Source organism: Pithys albifrons, chromosome Z, assembly GCF_047495875.1.
Source record: "Pithys albifrons albifrons isolate INPA30051 chromosome Z, PitAlb_v1, whole genome shotgun sequence".
Classification (NCBI taxonomy): domain Eukaryota; kingdom Metazoa; phylum Chordata; class Aves; order Passeriformes; family Thamnophilidae; genus Pithys; species Pithys albifrons.
The window spans coordinates 38399603-38418592 of record NC_092497.1 but is presented as its reverse complement, the minus strand read 5'-3'; positions in this window follow the sequence as shown (position 1 = coordinate 38418592).

Below are 18990 nucleotides of genomic sequence, written 5' to 3'. Positions count from 1 at the left end.
AGTACAGTTATTTTCTATTCTTAACTTGAAGAAATGCTACAGCCTGTCATTCTCTGTCACTGAAGACTAAAATAGTCCCCATTAATAATGCTTCTGGAAAAGTGATGTCCCCTATTTTGTAGTCCAGTACTCTTTTTTCCAAGCAAAATACTTGTAGTAGTTTGACAGCATTTTAAGCAATTTATGTATTGCTACAAAAAGTTTTGCTCTAACAACAGATATGGAGAGTAGATGGTTATGGAAGTGTGTAATGTTACTGAGTGTTTGAGCAAAGGGTTACTGAGACAACTGCATTGACAATGTGGTATCAAAATACCAAGTGGCTTTGCTGGGACACATGGTGTCTAGCAGAAGAGTCTACAGCTGTTTCAGCAGTTATTTTGCATTGTTCACAACTCTAAATGTACTAAGAAAAACCTGTGAAAATTTGAAAATTATAATTTACTCTGACTATCATAAGTTTTGTTTTACAAATAAAAATAGGACAGCAAAATTAAATTACTGGATTTTGATATGAGCAAATAATTAAGCTAATAGTTCTTTTAGAAAATTTAGGTTTAAGAGATAAGGGTAAGTCTTCTGTATTTGCTTAATAGTGTAGCATAAATGGAAGTGGTTTTTTTTATTTTAGTTTCAGATCTGGAGGTACAGAAAGTAATTTAATTGATCTCACATTAAACGATGTGGGTTGTACAAGGCACCAGACCATGAGTATGTTTGCATGAAAAAGGTATTTTTGGCAACAAGATTAATACTGTAATACAATAGGTCATTCAGATCAGGGCTGAAAAGCACCATGAGATGCTATTTGCTTTATAGTTATATGTGCACACGGTGGAGGTTGAGTCCCATTCATGTCAGACTTAAGGTGACTTGATGCTTCTCATCTAAATAAATAAAGACAGTTTAGTTGGTAGTTTGTTCTTAGAGCCAGCACTGTGAGTGTGCTTTCATAAATACCAAAGCATGTTTTTCTGAATGTGGATCGTGATGTTTTAAATACCCTAACTTAGTGGTTTATCCTGACTGTTCTGATAATAATGCAATTATTTGACTGAAGGAATGGGGCTAATAACCTGAAATAAAACTCACATAATGCCAAAAGCAAGAACACACCAGAACCCTAAGGAACTGGTAGGTATATCTCCATAAGAGGGCACTGCTATTTCTGGAAAAACTGTGCACCTCAGCAACATGATTATGTGTCTCTAAAGTGAGTTTTACCTGTCCCAACGTCTTGCAGAACAGATGGGCTTTTCATCGGTGTTTTTTTGACTCCATGGCTTTTTGCGTATAAAAAGAAAATCATCAAAATGATCTGAAGTTTTATCTGAGAATAGAAATTTTTATTCCACTGATCCCATTTCTCTTAGGCTATTCCAAGTGCAGGTGGCTCATAATAGCCCAAATAGAAATAGGTAGGCTTAGGAGGAGGACAACTTAAAAGGCATTATCTCTCAGACACTGTGTAAGGCAAAAGCAATGCTTTGCCTTTCTGACCAGTAGCTTGTGTTGCAGCACTTTATGCAACATGGCAAAATCTCTCCTGAATCACTCTTGAAGGTGATCCCACTGATAGGCTGAGGGTTGGACACAAAGCCTGTGGTTTCTCTGCCCATCTTGGTTATAGGGGTGTTGAGTGATCTTAAACAGGGCTCTAGGCCTTCACTTCCTATCAGCAAAATGAGAATAATGTGGGAAAAGCTTTTCTATGTAACTGGTTCTCAAACTGCTTTAAACTCAGACTATCTGTGCTGGTTGCAATTGTCTTAATGTCCTAAAAGGGGTAAATAGCTTCTACTGGGATACTTCTTCAGCAAATAAGTACAAACTATTTACTCTGCTCTTTTATAGTAGATAAACCAGTATATTCTTTCACTCTTCTAACTACCAATGTATCTGAAAGCTTTAGAAAAAAAAATTCAATCCTTATGTATAACTCTAATTTCTATGGAAGTTAAGGGAGTCTAAGGCTGCAGCCTTCCAAGAAAGGCTAGGTTAATCTTGCTAAGAGATTAATTAAATAAAATCACTCAATGAGGGCAGGAAAAAAGGCAAATATCCAGTGTTTGGGGCCTCAAACAAGCCTTTTTCTGGTATGGGGCAGTACTACTTACTCTTGTTTCTCTCTTGGCAAGGTGAAGGTAATTCCTCATTATACCAATGCTTTGATGAATAGCTAGCTAATGCTTGGTTGTTAACAGCTGTTGGGAAAAGGTCAAGCATTTTTTTCCATATCCCATCTATTGAGTAAATAAGTAATTATGAGGGGTTTAGTGAAAACTTTTATAGGAAAATCATTTCATGACTAATTAGTATTGAAATACTAATAAAAGCAAATCCCTATTACCCTAACAAATGTGACAGATACTGTTGGAAATGAGTCTTGATGGTGGGGAGAGGCCAACTCTTATCGAAGTAACTCTCAAATGCTCTGAAACCCACTGGCTTCTGCTGAGTAGGGTGCCTGCACCCACATGACAAATGTGGCTGTGCCCATGAGATGGTCACAAATTCTCCATCCCGGTCTGGAGTTCAGTATGAAAATTCAGGGGCTGCTGGGCCACACAGGGTAGAGGGAGGTGAAGGAGATCACTTTGCTGCACTGCACTTGCCCTCACATGGAAAAGACTATTGCTGCTGCTACCAAAACTTAAGCCTTTCCCTGGACAGCAAGAAATTAAGGACTTTTTGCTAGACTGGACTTTTACTCCTCCTTCTATTTTTGTTCTATTATCACATGTACACATGATGATGAGAACAGCAAATTTCCCCAGTAAACAAATAAATTGAGGTTCTTTATTTACAATGAATAATAGAAAAGTTCGGTAACTAAGCATGCAGGTAAAATATGTGCTAATTACATACTTTGTATTGAAGGTAATCTTGTAATCTTGACCAAAGAATAATTATTTTGAAAAGTAACATCTACAGAAAGTGTTTGCTTGTGTGGTTTTTTAAGATAATTTTTTATGTGAACTCAATCTTTCAGAACCACCTGTGGGTTTTCATGAGTTTCCTTTTTCACCCTTCCTTTTATGCTCTTTGAATAAGTCACTTGCATCATCTGCACCATTACTCCTGGAAGTATTCCTCCACTATAAAAGTAAAGTATCTAAGCTAAAACAAATGCTTGTAGAACAATAACATGGGCGGTGGGCCAGAGGGGGGGAAAGAGGATGGGGGAAGGGCAGGGGCGGGGGGGCAGAGAAAATCTTGTCCATGTGTTTATTTTGAATGCTGCTTATTTTACCACTCAAGTTTCAGATAAAAATGCATTTCATGCTTTATGGAATGCAATCTCTTACAGCGCATGGACAGCATACTAACTTGGGTACCACAAAATAACAAGCTTCTATGACTACAGGCAGGACTGCTGTTTATACTGCCAGATTCAAACATTTAGTTAGATAATTTTTTGGCAGTGAAATAACCTAGTCTGCTACTTATACACCAGTTAATCCTGACTTAGGAAAAAATGGAAGTCCATTTAGGGCCTTTAAAATCTTAGCTTAACTTTTTACCATGATGAGAGATGATTTAGAGTATGTCACATTAAAGACTGTAATTCTTAAAATCTTTCCCCTGTTGCAGCCATTAGGTCTTTAAATACTGTTTTTACCCAAAATTTTAAAAATTAATACTGAGCCAAGCTACAAAGCAATTTTTAGTGGGCTTAGCTCAAAATGCATTCTGTTTATGATCACAAAATAAGAGAAACAGGTTTTGGGTGTTATCTGCTTTTTTAACAGAGGAACAAGAGCTGCAATGAAGAATAGCAGTATGAAGTAAATAGACTACCTTCTGCAGTTTGAACATAAATGTATATGCACATATATGTATTTATGCTGATGGAAGAAGGAACATAGTAAACAGTATCCACACAAGGGGATTTTTTGTTTTGATTTGGTTTCTTAAGGTAGAGAAACTTGCTGTATTTCACAGTGCTATCCTGACTTCCTCCTATAGCATTTCAATGACTTGGCAACCAGATAACATGCCATTTTAGTAAGAAACAAAATTCTCTTTGAGGACACAAGAGGCAATGTGAAACCTGGCTCACAGTATCTTCCATTTTTGATTCTCCTTTCCTTCAGAAAAAATTCAACCAAAACCAAAATAAAAAGTCCTAAACAACCAATCAACCAAACTTTCACCATCATTTGGGGGTTTCCTTATAGATATTTCTTAAATCTTGCATTTATTCATCTAAGTCTTATAAATGCATAGTTTTAAATATCACAACCTTGACTCGCTTTCCTAACTCCATTTTTATTATCACAGTATCTATTTTAATGGCTATTAAGCAACAATGTCCATACCTTATCTTCGTCAGTTAATGTATCTAATTCCACCATCCCAGAGGGAATAAACCTGAAGCTAAAGCCTGCAATATATTAAAGAATCAAGAACGCTTATGCAGAACAAACAGAGGATTTAGCTTGGATAAACAGCAGAGAGCTCAGTGTCTTTTATGTCCAGAGCTCAGGACTGGATAAAAAAATGACTATAAATCATCCATGTGAAACAACATAACATAAATGTTGTATGTTTATTTAAGACTTTATACAATCATTTATCTGGGCTATAGCTCAGTTTCAAAAAGTGGCCTGCTGTAATGAGGTACTGAGACTAGCAGTGATCAAGAGTAAAATGATATATAGTCTTCAATGAGAAATTGCTTATGGGAAGAATGGAAAGCACTTAAGCAGACACTGAGTATCTATAGCCAGTAGATCAAGTGGGAGTATAATGCAATAGTAACAAAAACTTCGATAGATTTTTTTCCTGTTTCCCTTCAAAATATCACATTTCTTATAACAAGACATTGTTTTGAGAGCTAAGCAGACAGCAATTTATGCCTTAATTTTCACACTTAAATAAAGACTGATTTGTTGTGATTGTCCAAGGTATGAGATGTTGCTTGACTAGACTTAAACTAAAAAAACAGGCTGAATCTTTGTCTGGGTTTGTATTTCAGGAAGAAGTGCACTTTAAAATAGACTGCTGGGATTTTTCTCTCTCACAGCAAGCACTCTTGTAATTTCACAGCTAGTAATTGCTACTTTTTTTTTTACTTTGGGAAATTGAGGAGCCACTGATGATACATTTACTGCCTAAAGGAGAAGGGCAAAAAACATGATGCAGATTTTACTGTAGAAGGAGTTTTTTCCTACAAAATCTTTGCTACCTGGAGTGTTCCAGAGGAAAGCCTGAAGTGACTCAGATGGCAGTGATTGGCCACAGGGGTACCCAAGCACTCATCAGGAGCCAGGACAAGGTTTAGCCATGACATCCCAACTGCAAATGTGTCTAGCCAGGACTGATTCAGCGGGTGCACTTTTGCATGCAGCAATTCCCACCGCAGTATTTTTTACCTTGTGTTTCAATGTTGTTCCAGCAGATCTTCCTCAGTGGAAATGCATCTGTGACACAGGAGATCCCATGCGAAGCTTTGGTAGTGGCAGTTTCTGTTGTGACTGCAGGCACTATCCCTCTCCCAAGGTGCTGCATGCAAAGGTTTTCAGCTGTGCCTGACAAACCTCTTTCTCTTTGAAAGAGCTTTTAGGCCCCAATTTCTTTAATTTTTCATTGCTTCCAGAGCTGATCTGGTGGCAATTTAAAGCCTGATCTTGATTACCAAATTAATGTCAATTTAAGCTGTTCTCTGTTACTCTACAAATATTATTTGATTTTGCAGGGCCACAGACTTGTTAGTAGTTATAGAATTAACAAAAAAAGTCAATTGAATCACACCATCTGTAACTAGATTTTTTAAAATTTATTTTGTGGCCTATGAAGATAAGGGCCTACAGAGTTGCAGCTGACTCAACACTGTATCTCCTGGCAAGAACATCAGAGGTGAAACCTCTCTCTCTCTGTTTCCTCTCCACAGATGACAGCACCCTGTAAAATGGTGTTGTAAAGTGCACAGGGTCATAAATACTATGCCTATGCAACTCCAGATGTTTTCAAGCAAATATATTTATTATGTCAATAACAATTTAAAAAAAAAGATTACTTATTCAATAATTCATAATGGTTTCAGAGCTGCTGGAGGCTGATTATGACTCATTTTACTTTAGATAACTTATAAAAGTAGATTATTTTTATGACAGACTGAAATTACTTTCTGGTGAATATTTATTTGAGCTTTAATTTTCTTATTAATCCAACACATACTAGAAAAGAAGATGATGATGCTACTGTCTTTCTCCTGCTGCTCTCCTGGATGCAAGTAACAAAATTTCTGTGAAGCATTTTGTGGAAACAAGTTTTTGATAGTTCATCCATGCCATTGACACCAGAGAAAACTCTTGTTCATTTTTCTTAGTAGCTGAAACTGTTTTGTGTTTCTAGTATCTGGGTGTAAACAAACATTTCTAGAAGAAACAGGGAGAGCTGGGTCCCTGCTTTCCCCATGGGAGCTGCTGCCCAAAGCCCACTCTGGCTGTTGCACAATGCACCCCAGGTGGCCAGGGACAGCTGTGCTGAGCTGGAGCATTCTTTGTGGATGAGCACGTTTGGGAGGGATGAGATGGCAAGGGGCAATTGGGAGACAAGATGCTGTGGGATGCAGGGCACTGCCACCATCAGACCCCTCCAAACTTCATCTACATAGGATGATGGCCCAATCCTAGTCTGCCCTTGCCTGCACATGGCACATACTGAAACCGTACTTTACATTAAAATAGTTTAAATTGCCCCTGAGGTTTCCTCATTCAGAGTATGAAAAAGCTGAAATATCTTCTGGGAAGCAGAATCAGAGAAGGGGTAGAAGATAGCAGAAGTACGAATCCATCCATGCAAAAAGTAAGGCCATGTCCCTAAGACAGATTTCCCGCTCTTTTTCCCTAGGTGAAATATCAAATACAAGATATTCTGTTAAGCACTTGCAACCACAACATTTTAAGTGAGCACTGTTGTGTAGGTGCTTAAAGAAAACATTTGTTGTACACACAGGAAAACATACCAGGAGCAACTCTAGGATTGCCTTTCTATCTTGTTGTTGTTCAAAGTTAAATTTTACAAGCTAATAGGTTTTGAAGTTACCAACAATGTCTTTATATTGAACAGGACACATATTGTCTATACTTCTTCAATATGAAATTGCATTATTAGTTTAATTTTACACATGAAGAAAAATATACAACTGAGGGAATCCATAAATACGGGCACAGTTAAAGAAACCCTTGCTTTAACACACCAATAAAAGGCAGCAACAAATATTTGAAATCTCGAACTGTACAAATATGTAAGAAATCCACATGGACCCTGGTTGGAGTCAGTTTCTGGGTGGAGAAGGGTGACAAAGGAGCATGTCCAAGGCCGTGCACCTCTGGCCAGAGCCTGGGTTGTCCCGTGGCAGAGCTGCCCAGTCCAGTCCTGGGGCCCTGCAGTGTGGGAGCCTGGAGGATGCCAAGGGCACCCTCCCTTCCCACATTCACACTGCTCTCCTCTCCAGCCTGCCATGCTGCTCACCCCAGAGTCCTGGCTCCCAGCACTGGCATGGATAGAAGGCACCCTCTCTCTTTAATCACTTAAGAAGTTACTTATGATATGCAACTAAATATTTAGTTGTGCAGAGGACAGCTTGTCACAGACAGCTTTGTGGCTAATGTATACAAATGCTGGTATGGCACTGGCTTCCTCCCTGCGTACACAGAGCTACACACACACTGACCACAGCCTAAATAAGCTGATTTATTTGTTTCAGTTATTTGATAAGTGAATCATACCTCAAACCCTACGCAACCACTCTAAGAGGATTATAAGTTTTATGATGTGAAAAGATTACCCTGAGTGTGCTGAGCAAAGTTTATATTCAGAGACTGTGCAGGAGGTGAGGCATTCAGAGTCTGGTGAAAGATAGATCAACAAGGGATTTTCTCTATTCCTGCACCTAATGGTGGATTTCTTTCTTTCTCTTTTCTTTCATTACAAAAATAGCCCCAGTGAACCCCCAGATTGCTGCCTTTGTGACTCTCCTTTTTCTTATACTCAGCAATAGCAAATTCAGGATCTGCATTTTTTTAAAAATAAGGAACCGTCATTTCACTGGCAAATGAAGGGAGGGGTGAGTCTGGGTGTTCTCTGAAAGGGGGAACTGTGAGGGTCATCATGAAGTGGGGATGCAGCGAGAGTGGCCCAGCCCAGTGTCCCTCAGCACATCACTGCCAGGCATCCAAGAGCACATCACCCCCAAGCACAGCACCTAGGGAGCCTGCAGAGATGCTAGGTGCTCACCCAGCCTTGGAGGTGCTGTCCCATTACCCTTCTGCATGGTGCACACCAACATAGTCCACCAGCCCCAGCACAGCTGAGAATCCAGAGAAGTCAGCAGGTAAGTTCAGAACTGAGAACAAGACTTTGCTCTGGCCTTGAACTGACGCTGTTGTCCTCATAGCATCTGGTTTTGCTGGGTTTGACATTTGTGTCATAAGGTGGCAGAGAGAGGATGATAATTTAACCTTTTTAACCCTTATTGCTAAATGTTTGACACATGCTCAGGGAATAACAGCAAATATGAGAAAGGTTAATTGAACAAAATATACCTAATGTATGTTTCCACCTATTCTTTTTAAAGGAATGGACTTACATGGCAAATGTTTAATACTGTGCTCTAATAATGTTCCCACATTAACAAGGCAATGTGGAGATAATACAGAGAAGAAAACAACATCAGCAAGTGGAGGCAGTGCACACAGCACTGCAGAGATCTGCTCATCTCAGAGGGCTTGGCTCAGCAATTGGGGCAGGACACAGAGAGGGTGTCTGGGGGTTTTGCTTTCCAGCAAAGGCCTCTGGGTCCTGCCTGACCTCATCTCCTCTGCCATGGCCACATCACAGTGGGGTCCCCAGCTCCAGGGTCCCCATTACCCTCTATCTAGCCTCCCCCTACCATGCACTTGTGCAGTGCTGCCTCACAGAGCTCCATTAAATAATACACGTGCCCAGTGCTGCACAGTCCATCCAACTACTCTGCTGTTACTAAAAAAGCATTTATATTAAATTCTGTCTCCCACATCTTTCATTGGGGAGTTTTTATGTGTCACAAGAAAATACTGGGTAACACACTTTATTAGCCTCATGATACTATGGCCCATCAATACTTGTCAAAACCTGATGAGATCATGCTACAATTGTTAATCAGAGCAAAAGGAGGAGGTGGAGTAGTAGGAAATACCTTTAGGAAAGAATCAATTAGAGAGAAGAGTAGTGCAGGTAAGTATACAATATGTTTTCCAGAGTAAAAAGGCAGGCAGACAATCAGCCAATCACTGAAGTTTAAACATAACTTTAATTTAATAACAAACATTCCTCTTTTCAAAGAGAGAAGAAATACTGCATTAACAGAACATGCTTGTGATCAGCAAGTGGTTCTTTCAATCATTATCAGTCTCCTAAAGACCCATTATTTGGGAAAGATCTTAAATGCACAGCTGTCTTTAAATGGATGGCATGCTGCTGCAGGGACAGTCTCATTCATTCTTCCCTAATCTAAAAGGTTTCAGTTTAAGAGGTTGCCTGGCGCAGCTCAGCATTGATTACTCATGTGGAAGGATGCTCTTGACTTGGATTTTCCTCTTCAGCAAGGACCTCTTTCCTGGAAAGTGACTAGTTTTGACTTCTTTGCATCTTCCTAAAAAGTCAGAGAAGCTACTGACCCTAATACTGATGTGATGCTGAACATGACACAGGTGAAATGAGGGACATGGCAAGACTGGTGCCACCACAGAGTGATCACCAGGATGTATTTGAACAGTGTGGCTCCAGCTGACATTTGGTTTTCTGAGCCTGCTACTATTGTTTTGTGCTGATAGTGCACAGTTCCTCTCTGCTGTGTTTTTATGCTTCCCAGGGTCAGAGGAGGATAAGCTTTTTGTGACAGAGCAGTGGAGATTGAGTGGTCATATGACTTTTTCTCAGACTGCTGCAGAACTCTACAGCTCTAGTGCTCATGTCTCATCCCTACAAATGCTTTCTTGAGTTCCTATGAAGACCCTTTAGTTTGCTGTGAGGGGGAAAAGCCCAATAACTTAGGTGACACACTGAGAGAAAACCATATAATTTACAGAATCTGTTTTGCACACCAAGCTGGGAATGAAACAAGGTGTTCAGTACTTTACATCCCTCAAAATTATGAAGGCCAAGCTGATGATAGATTCCAGGCTGATTGCTTGCTCTTACCAGCCAGCCTAGGTTACACTTTGTCTGGTTTAAGAAGTAAAAATATCTAGATATGGTTAAAGTAGTACAAACATCTGTACTTTAGACCTTCCTTCCTGATTTGGTGCCATGCAGAGAATTTCAGGAAAAAAAATGAGTAAAGATTTGGGTAAGACCCTGGTAACTCATATCAGCAGAAAGAGGGCTTACAGCACATCTCACTATATTTTTCCAAAGGTACAAATAAGGTTTTATTTTGCATGCTTGGGACCAGCAGTCTTTCAATAATAAAAACCTCGAAATCCTGTTGCATTGTTGTTAGTATAGCAAGATCCTACTGTCTGAGTTTGGATCCTAGGGACAGCATGTTGAGGAACAAAGGGATCCTCAACGGTCCTAGCAGAAAAATACAGAGCAGAGTAATAAATCATACACAATAATACCTCCAGCTGAATTATTTCAGAAAGTCTCCAGAATTGAAATTCTCATAGAAAACCCTTGATCTGAGCTATTTCAACACTTCTGAGAGAATCCCCAAGGACTTTTGGCAGAAGGTACCTCATCCACATTTAATAAGGTCTCGATCTTCATAGCACAGTGAATGGGCTCTCTCAAATGTTAGATACAGAACAAAACTTGGGGCTTTCATTAGAGGGGAAGAGTAGGTTTTGAAAAGGACATTTCCCTCAGTTTAAATTAACAGTATGAGCTCAGTGAGTACAAAGAGAAGCAAGAAATCTCAAAATAATTGAAGTGAAAAAAAAACACAAAAAGCCAAACAGCCCTCTCAAAACAAAGGAACAAAACACAACAAACCCTACCAAAAATCAGAGACCAGCAATCACAAATCAGTAGATGATGTTATAAACCAAGTATGATTAGTTTCAATATAAAGCATTTGCCTGTATTACTGACCAGGGGAATAGAAATAAGTGCATCTCAGTGAGATATAAATATGTTTCCCTGTGACTTTTAGGACCTGCTTTTCTTGCTGCGCATCTGTATTTTTCTCAGTTCTGAAAAGAAATGGAACTATGTATTTAGCAATAGTAACCTACTTCCAGGACTCTTCTGGAACAGAGGTATTGCCAAAACCACTCCTATGCAAATCCTGCTGCAAGTGATGACTGCACTGGGTACAGGGACAACAAAGCTGTTTAAAAGCATAAATTTACTGCCCATTGATAAGCACAATTCCTGCAGGCCCCATGAATTTTTTTTAAATGGACATCAGATACTATAACAAAGCTGAGAAATCAAATACAAGTCTGCTTTGCTCAGTGCAAAAATCCTGTATTCATAGTTTGCTCCTACTCCTTGTAGAACTATTCCACTTCACAGCGCGTCTGATAAACAGAAAAAAATAAAAGCACTAAATATGCCAGTTTTGGTGGAATATTTCAGTTCAGAAGGGACCATTAGATCATGAAACCTCATTTTTGTATATCTAGGGGTTTGTATTTGATCCAGCTATGCTTGGATAGGGCCCAGTAGCCCCTTTGGCTGGAGAACAATTTCCTTGGCTAAAGCATATCTTTCAGAAACACTCTCAAGCTGAATTTGAGGACATAGGTTTAAGCACTAAGCATCCTGCCTGCCCACATACAGATCCCATGTACCCCAGCCAGGCTGAAGGGAGGAGAGCTCTTCAGCAATTCTGACAAGGCCAGATCCTGAAGAAGCCAGTAAGAGGAAGAAAATTTTTCTAAACCCATTTGCAAACAATTTTCACTAAGTACTTCCGTAAACCTTCTGGGCTCTGTAATTCAACACTGGCTTTGAGCTCCAACCTTTATTGGCAGTGTATCTTGGCTTGATCTCATGCCTACAATACTAAAAGCCAAGTTTTGAAAATTAAACTGTTGGGTTGACTACAGGTTAGATATGCTCTCAATCCAAGTACAGCAGTTCTTGTTTGTACTGATTTACAGTGAATATAATATCTTTCTTTTTTTCCAGGTTTTCCTCTTTTTCTATCAGAATAAAAAATAAAATCAGTTCATTTAAAATGCTTTGCTTTTTGTTGAATTCAGTAGTCCTTATGGATATAGATAGCTCAGACTGTTTTAAGGTTGATGTTTTCATTGTGTTTAAGTAATTCACCACCCCCAGTCCCTATCACAGCAAACAAGTATTTCATATGAATAGAAAAAAAGGTGTTGGAAAAAATGGAGAGTGTGCAATGGTCATAAAGAAACAGGATTACATGCAGCAAAAGTGATAGAGACATACTTTAGGAATCAGACAGATAAAGACAGAAAAAATAAAGAGCAAGGATTTCCTCCGTATCTGCATCTCCTCCAGATCCCTCCTGATGAACAGTAAAGAGGCATGGCAGGTTTTTTTTAGAACTTGCAGTTTATTGGTCATGGGCAAGAGAACCTGGTGAGATTAATTCTTAGTTCAATTTAGTTTGGGATTGTAATACACAGAAATCTTCATACAATTTTGTTTTATCATCTCTGGGCCTCATGTGATATGTCCCTCATGTTCCTCCATGCATTCTGCCATTGTCATACAGTGACATTCACTTTTCATGGACAAGAGATGATCACTTTGTTCCCAGATCTCAAGGCTAATGAGTGTACTGGGACCAAACTTGATAAATAAATAAAATGCAGACAAGAGGCAAACAATGAAAGATTTACCACCTATACCATATGGTAAGGGTAATTTAAGTCAAATAAAAGATATATGAATGTACAAAATATGTATATGCATTTCTGTTTTTTTTTACTGACGTGTATTACTCCCTTCACTTTTGCCTGTCTAATAATACAACACCGTTTTAGTTTAAAGCTAACATAGGAAACTATGTAACATAAGGGACTCATAACTTTTTATTCTTCTGGGAACTTCCTGAACCACTCAAAGTGTTCCCAAAATAAGGTGGACAAAGTGTTTGCTGGTGATACATTACATGACAGCTTTGAGATATCTATCACTCATCATACCAGTTTTCTATTTTTTTCCTAACAATTCACTATCTCTTGGGAAAGTTTACCTTCAAAAACTATTGTGGGAATAGAATGATATGTTTCCGTCTAGTAAGTAACAGGATGTTTTGACCACTTTCCCCACACAAAATACCACAGAAGCTCAGCACAGCTCTCCACAGTCAACCATCCTCATCAACCAGACAGGTGCTGCTCTGCTTTTGCATTCATTTAATCCAGGATGGGTTTGAAATTCTCCTTAATTTGGCTGCTCCCATTTGGGAAGCATTCTTCTACAATCAGTGGAATTCAGTAGGTAAACCTAAATATTTGCAGAGGCTATGCCTAATAAGATCATTCAGGCCACTGTTGACATTAGTGTCACAGGGACAGGATTACATCCTTGGAAAAAACCTCATGCATGCATGTATGTGCACAAATATGTGCACACTCCTCACACACTTGTACACCACTTCTCTCTTCTGCTCCTTATAAACCCAGTGCCTACAAGGGAACAGATGAACACAATCTGTGTGCGATGCAAGAATGTCACTGAAGCTGAAGTTTAACTTCCACATATGAATAAAACTAATGGTGCTGTTTAAATACAATAAAAACATGCAGAGCTGCACTGCCAAGTTGTGCAAGGTCACATTGCAATGTGTTGGCTGTAAAGATTTCTAAGGAGCCTGTTTTCTTGAGTAATAGCAGTTGGAGAAATGCACTTGTCTGAAGAATGAGACTGTTAGAGGTTTCTGTAAATCTAACCCTATCCAAAGAGCAGTTCCTCAACATCCATTTTTCACTTCAACACTTTGACTACAGACACACACTGGGCTAAATCCTGATCAGCTCTCATAAGCAGTCCACTCAAGTCGATATTGGCACAACTGGCACTGAATAAGCACTGAAGATAGGTTGAGTGACTCTATGCAAGGAGGAACAGCAGGGTTTGCTGGTTTCTGCACATAAATACTGGAAGTGGTACCAGTTTCTCAGATAGATGAGTTCAAGCCATAGAGGGTTCTTTTTAAACTGAGCTCATGGGAAGTGATGTAAATCTGATGAACTGAAGTGCAGAAAGAAATAAATCCACAGGTGCAACCTTTTGGAGTTTTATTACCTCTCCTGAATCCTCAAGTGATGCAAGCAACAGATGGGTACCCTTGTGGTTTACAAGGGACAATCCCTGAAAGCCCTTCAAGGTGCTTTTCCCTTAAGTGGTTTTCCCTTAAAATTTCCAGTTGCGGTTCTCAGTACCAGGGCATCCTGCACTATTTCTTACCACAGGAACACATGAAACTGGCTCAGCTTCCTCCAGTTTGGGGAATATTTGGGCATATTAAAAACAGCAACTTTGGGAAGCCCTTTCTTGTAAACAGCTACCACAAAAAGTATGCGTGAGTTGGGAGGTTGTGCAGTGGGGTCCAACTGAGCCCCCTCCTGGAGGTTGCATGGGGAGTGGGAGTCAACTTCTGTCACCACAGGCTCCTCCGCACAGCACCCACTGCCCTCACCACAGCACGTGGAGCTCCTGCAGTGACTGCTCTGTTGCCCTACTTGTAGGCTAGCAGAAAACACAGGCGTCTGTAAAGCGTTTTTTACAGATTCTACTAAATGCCATTATTCACAAGAAGTCTTAGAAAAATCTAACACTACATTCACTTCTAAGGTATAATAGATGTAAAGTCTTTTTTTTAAATCATTTTAATGTGATCATTTGTTGGGCCTTAGGGTAAAATTACATTTCACAGCTCCCTTGTTCCCATGCTATGGTAAAAAAAGAGATTGATGTCTGAAATTTCAACTGTATTTGTCTTACGAATTTGTCCGACTCCCTGGAGAATAATTGTCTCATATCATTTGAAGGCTGGTAATTCCTTTGGAATGACCTCTGTGTTATAATTACAGCAAGAGTACTAGCATGTAGCTAGGCAAAGTGAAAGTTAATGTTCTTGGTTTCTAGCTTTGTTATTTTTATTAAACTGTTCCCCTTTAAAAGAAATACCTGGAGATATGGACTCCTACTCAAGAGGATTTTTTGCAGATAACACAAAATGTCATTTTTCCTGCAAAACACTTACATGCATTAACAATCATCTGAAGGGTGCAATGTATTCTTAAAGTCATTGTGCATTTCTGGAATATATTAGCAGAACTGGAGACTTCAACATGTCATTTGCCTCAGGATTATTTATTTTATCCCACTTTAAAAGTTTTGAAGTTTTTTGGATATATATTCAGCCATGGCTCAAGTCTTTTTTCTATCATGATATGGGATTGAACTGAGAATAACCTAAATATACCTTCTCATTGGGAAAGAAAATCCTGCAGAGCTGGAAAGAAATCTAGAGAAAACCAGTGAGCAGATCAAAAGGCATAAAAAATTAGATGTGCACTTGCAGAAGTAACAAAAAAAAGAGGATATAATTTGGCATTCTGCTTTGTCGTGTTTGTGTTGGTCTCTGTGGAACATTAGCCCTCAGTCTGAGCAGTGCTGGGGCTGTGTGAGGGGGTGCAGAGAGAAAACCCTCCGTGCAGCCATGGGGGAACTCTCACTGACATATGGGCACAGGGGCGTAGAATTACTGTTACCATTATAACGATTTACATGCTCAAATCCTGTCCGCCTTGGCAAAGTGATAAATACCTCAAGATATGATACATTATAACATCTATCCTATTCTTGATTTACAAGGTCAATTACCTATACTAACCTCTCTTAATGCTGGTGGGAATTTACTTTATAGACCCAGAATTGACATGGGAGTCAATCTGGCATGATTATTCCCTCTAGGGACAAGACCAGAATCTTATTTGCCCCAACTGTAGTTCTGACGCACACTTTTTGGGTGATACTTGAAGGTGAAAATGTGGTTTGCTGAGTGGGATGGGGCTGCATGCTTCATTTGAAGGGAAAGCACAGACTCTGCCTAATACATTTACTGCATTATTATTCTACAGTGGGAACATTTATCAATTGTTCTACTAAAACCTGAGATATTATTAGGGTTTTTTTCTTTTTTTTTCTTTTTTTTTTTCCTCTACCCATGGTAGCTTATACTGAATGTTGGAACTCTCAAACATTAGAGTAGCTCACTTTCATTATTGCAGGATATGTATCAGTAACTGTGTGTTATGGGTTTGGCCAGGTGGGCCTAAATTTAGGTTTTAAAGTTCAGCTAGGCCTGGGATTGTCAGCTGATTTAAGCTGGGCTAAGCTAGCTAACAGCTGACTTCTTCCAGCCAATAATATTGTATTCCATACCACACAACATCATCTCAAAGGGGGTAAAATCCAGTGTGTGGGAGTGGCTTAGTTAGTTCCATCATGGCTGCACTAAGAAGAAGACATCTGGCAGCTCCTCTACTATGCTAGGCCCTGCTTCTGTTGCCTCTGCTTGCATTTTGTTTGCATTCAGGGAAGTAGAAATATTTTGTTGTTATACTTTCTCTTTCTTGCTGAGTGTCTTTTGAAGTGCTTATGAATTTAGAGTAATGGGCTTTGTATTAATTGAGGAGTGGGAGGTTATACCTTGTTATATATGCATAACTTGTGTAAGTGTGTGTTATATTGTAGTTCTCTCTTAGTTTTCTCTTCTCTGTATAAATACACGTAGTTAGTTTCAGCATAAACCTGGTTTTGAAGTTTTTTTTTCCCCTCTCCCTCTTCTCTTCCCTTGTCTGGTTGGGGGGAGGAAGAACCCTTTTCACCCTGTCCTGGACAGTTGGCGATTTGCCAGCTCAACCCAGGACACTGTGTAATAATGACTAAAGAAAAAAATAAATACTCCATCCTTTGTACTTTCCTGAATAGTGTCCTAGTTCAATATCCTTGAACAATGTCGTCCTTTGTCCAGTGAGCAAGAAAACCAAAATTGAGACTTCTGAAACTGGATCATAAATATTTAGGGTAGCCCATATAACCCTATCCTTGTAGGCAACAAGAAACTTTAGATCCAGGTTTGAACAGCTGAGTTAATCTTTATTTTTTCTTTGTATTTCCTGATAATCCTAGAGCATTATGTCTAGTTTCCAAGCTAGGAACAGCAATATATAATTTCACATTTTTTTGACTGATTTAAAGCATATATGGTTTTTGTTAACTCAGGACAGAAGGGGCTCAAATTTATGTCATAAATGGCCTAGAACCTTCACAAACGTATAGGTATAAAGTCACTAAAAATAAAGTGTCCCAAAGTCCTTTTAGTTAAGTGACTTGATATATTTATAAAGCAGTTTTGCATGGAGGCGGTATGGTGACAGAGTTAGACAAAAATGAGAAACTTTGTGGAGACTTAATGAGAATTAATGTTTTGACCATTGAACTTGATGGATATGTTGGAAAAATAGTTAAAGTGCTTGCTGTGTTAATGTCAACTGACATAACAATTGTTTCCAGAGAACCAGACTTCTGAATCCTTATATAAAGCACTGGGGAACTTGAGCAACACAAAAGAATGTAAGGTTTGGAAAGAGTGGGGGCAGGGGAAGGAAAGAAAAACATTATTTAAGTTTAGCTACTTCCAGCTCATTTTTCCCCATTGAAATAATGAACATAAGGATGTCTAAGCAGCAATCCAAACAAAGTTTGGAGAGCTTCAAGACCAATGTCTTGAGCATAGGAACCATCCTGCACCCTTACCAAGCAGCACCAAAGAGTCTTTAATCTGTATCTATGGTCCTACACTGAAATGAAAACTAGTTCACAGGGTGAGAGGTAATAAAGACCTTGGGGAAAAAACTAATCCCTTTACTAGTTGAAGACTTCTCTCTTCGCTGAACTCTAAGGAGCCAAAAGCAATGTGAAGGCAGAGCAGTGCTGTGTATGCACAGCAGAGAGACAGAAAGACAGCCCTGACCTTTTTCCTCAACACAAGCCCACCACTGTCCTGCTCAGTGGAGATGGAAAAGGCAAGCACTACCTCTCAGTGGCTGCAGCCTTGGACCCAATACCCTGAAGTTTTCAGTTTTCTTCTGTGCTGTGCTTCAGCACCCAGGCACCAGCTTGATGACTTCCAGAAATCTCACACTCTTTGTAAACTCTTTTCTGTCAGGAACTTTATGTTTGGGGGGGTGGGGGGGGGGGGGGGTTGGTTTGGTGTTTTTTTTTAAGTGCATCATATAATTCAAGATGCTACAGAACAACTTTATTTGGTCTGGATCAACTGGTGTTTAAGCTGGCAACAAGCCGCAGAGGTCCTCTGCCGTAGTTATCATATTGCACACATTCATTAACCTCCCTGTATAAAATCATGAACAGAATGTGCATAACATTACCCATTTTTCATAAGTGCAAAACCCAGAAGAACACAAATCACCAGAAGAAAAGTTTACAGTACTGGGCTAAATAGGAGAACAATATATTACTGTGCCAATATCAAAAAGCTGTAACTTTTCATTGTGAGAAAAGATGCGTTTGTTCTCATACCACACATACACAAAAAGCATCCTATGATTTCCCATAGATTGGAGACTTAATAGTGGAAAAATGCTAAAAAAATATATCATCTCCTCTCTCCCACACATTTTCTGAAGCCATATAGGAGCCTCCATATAATTTGTTTGGGATTGTTCATGTGTCAGGGTAGTGAGGGGCTCTAAACCACACATTGTGTGCAAAGAGGAGCTATGTTGCTCCTGTATCAACTCCAGTGTGCAGCTCTTGCGATCCAGCACAGCTGAGAAAGGGGTTTTTATGGGATGACCCTTGGTTCCCACTCACTACTTGATCTGTGATGTGCGAGATTGTCCTTCCAGTTCATTTCAGTGACCCCCAGAGGCAGCTGTGAATCACCGTACTGTAGAAAATGTCCTTACTGCATGTTTTTTGAAAAGCCTGAACCAGTAAGGGCAATCTTTTATTACAGACTTAAAGTTTAGG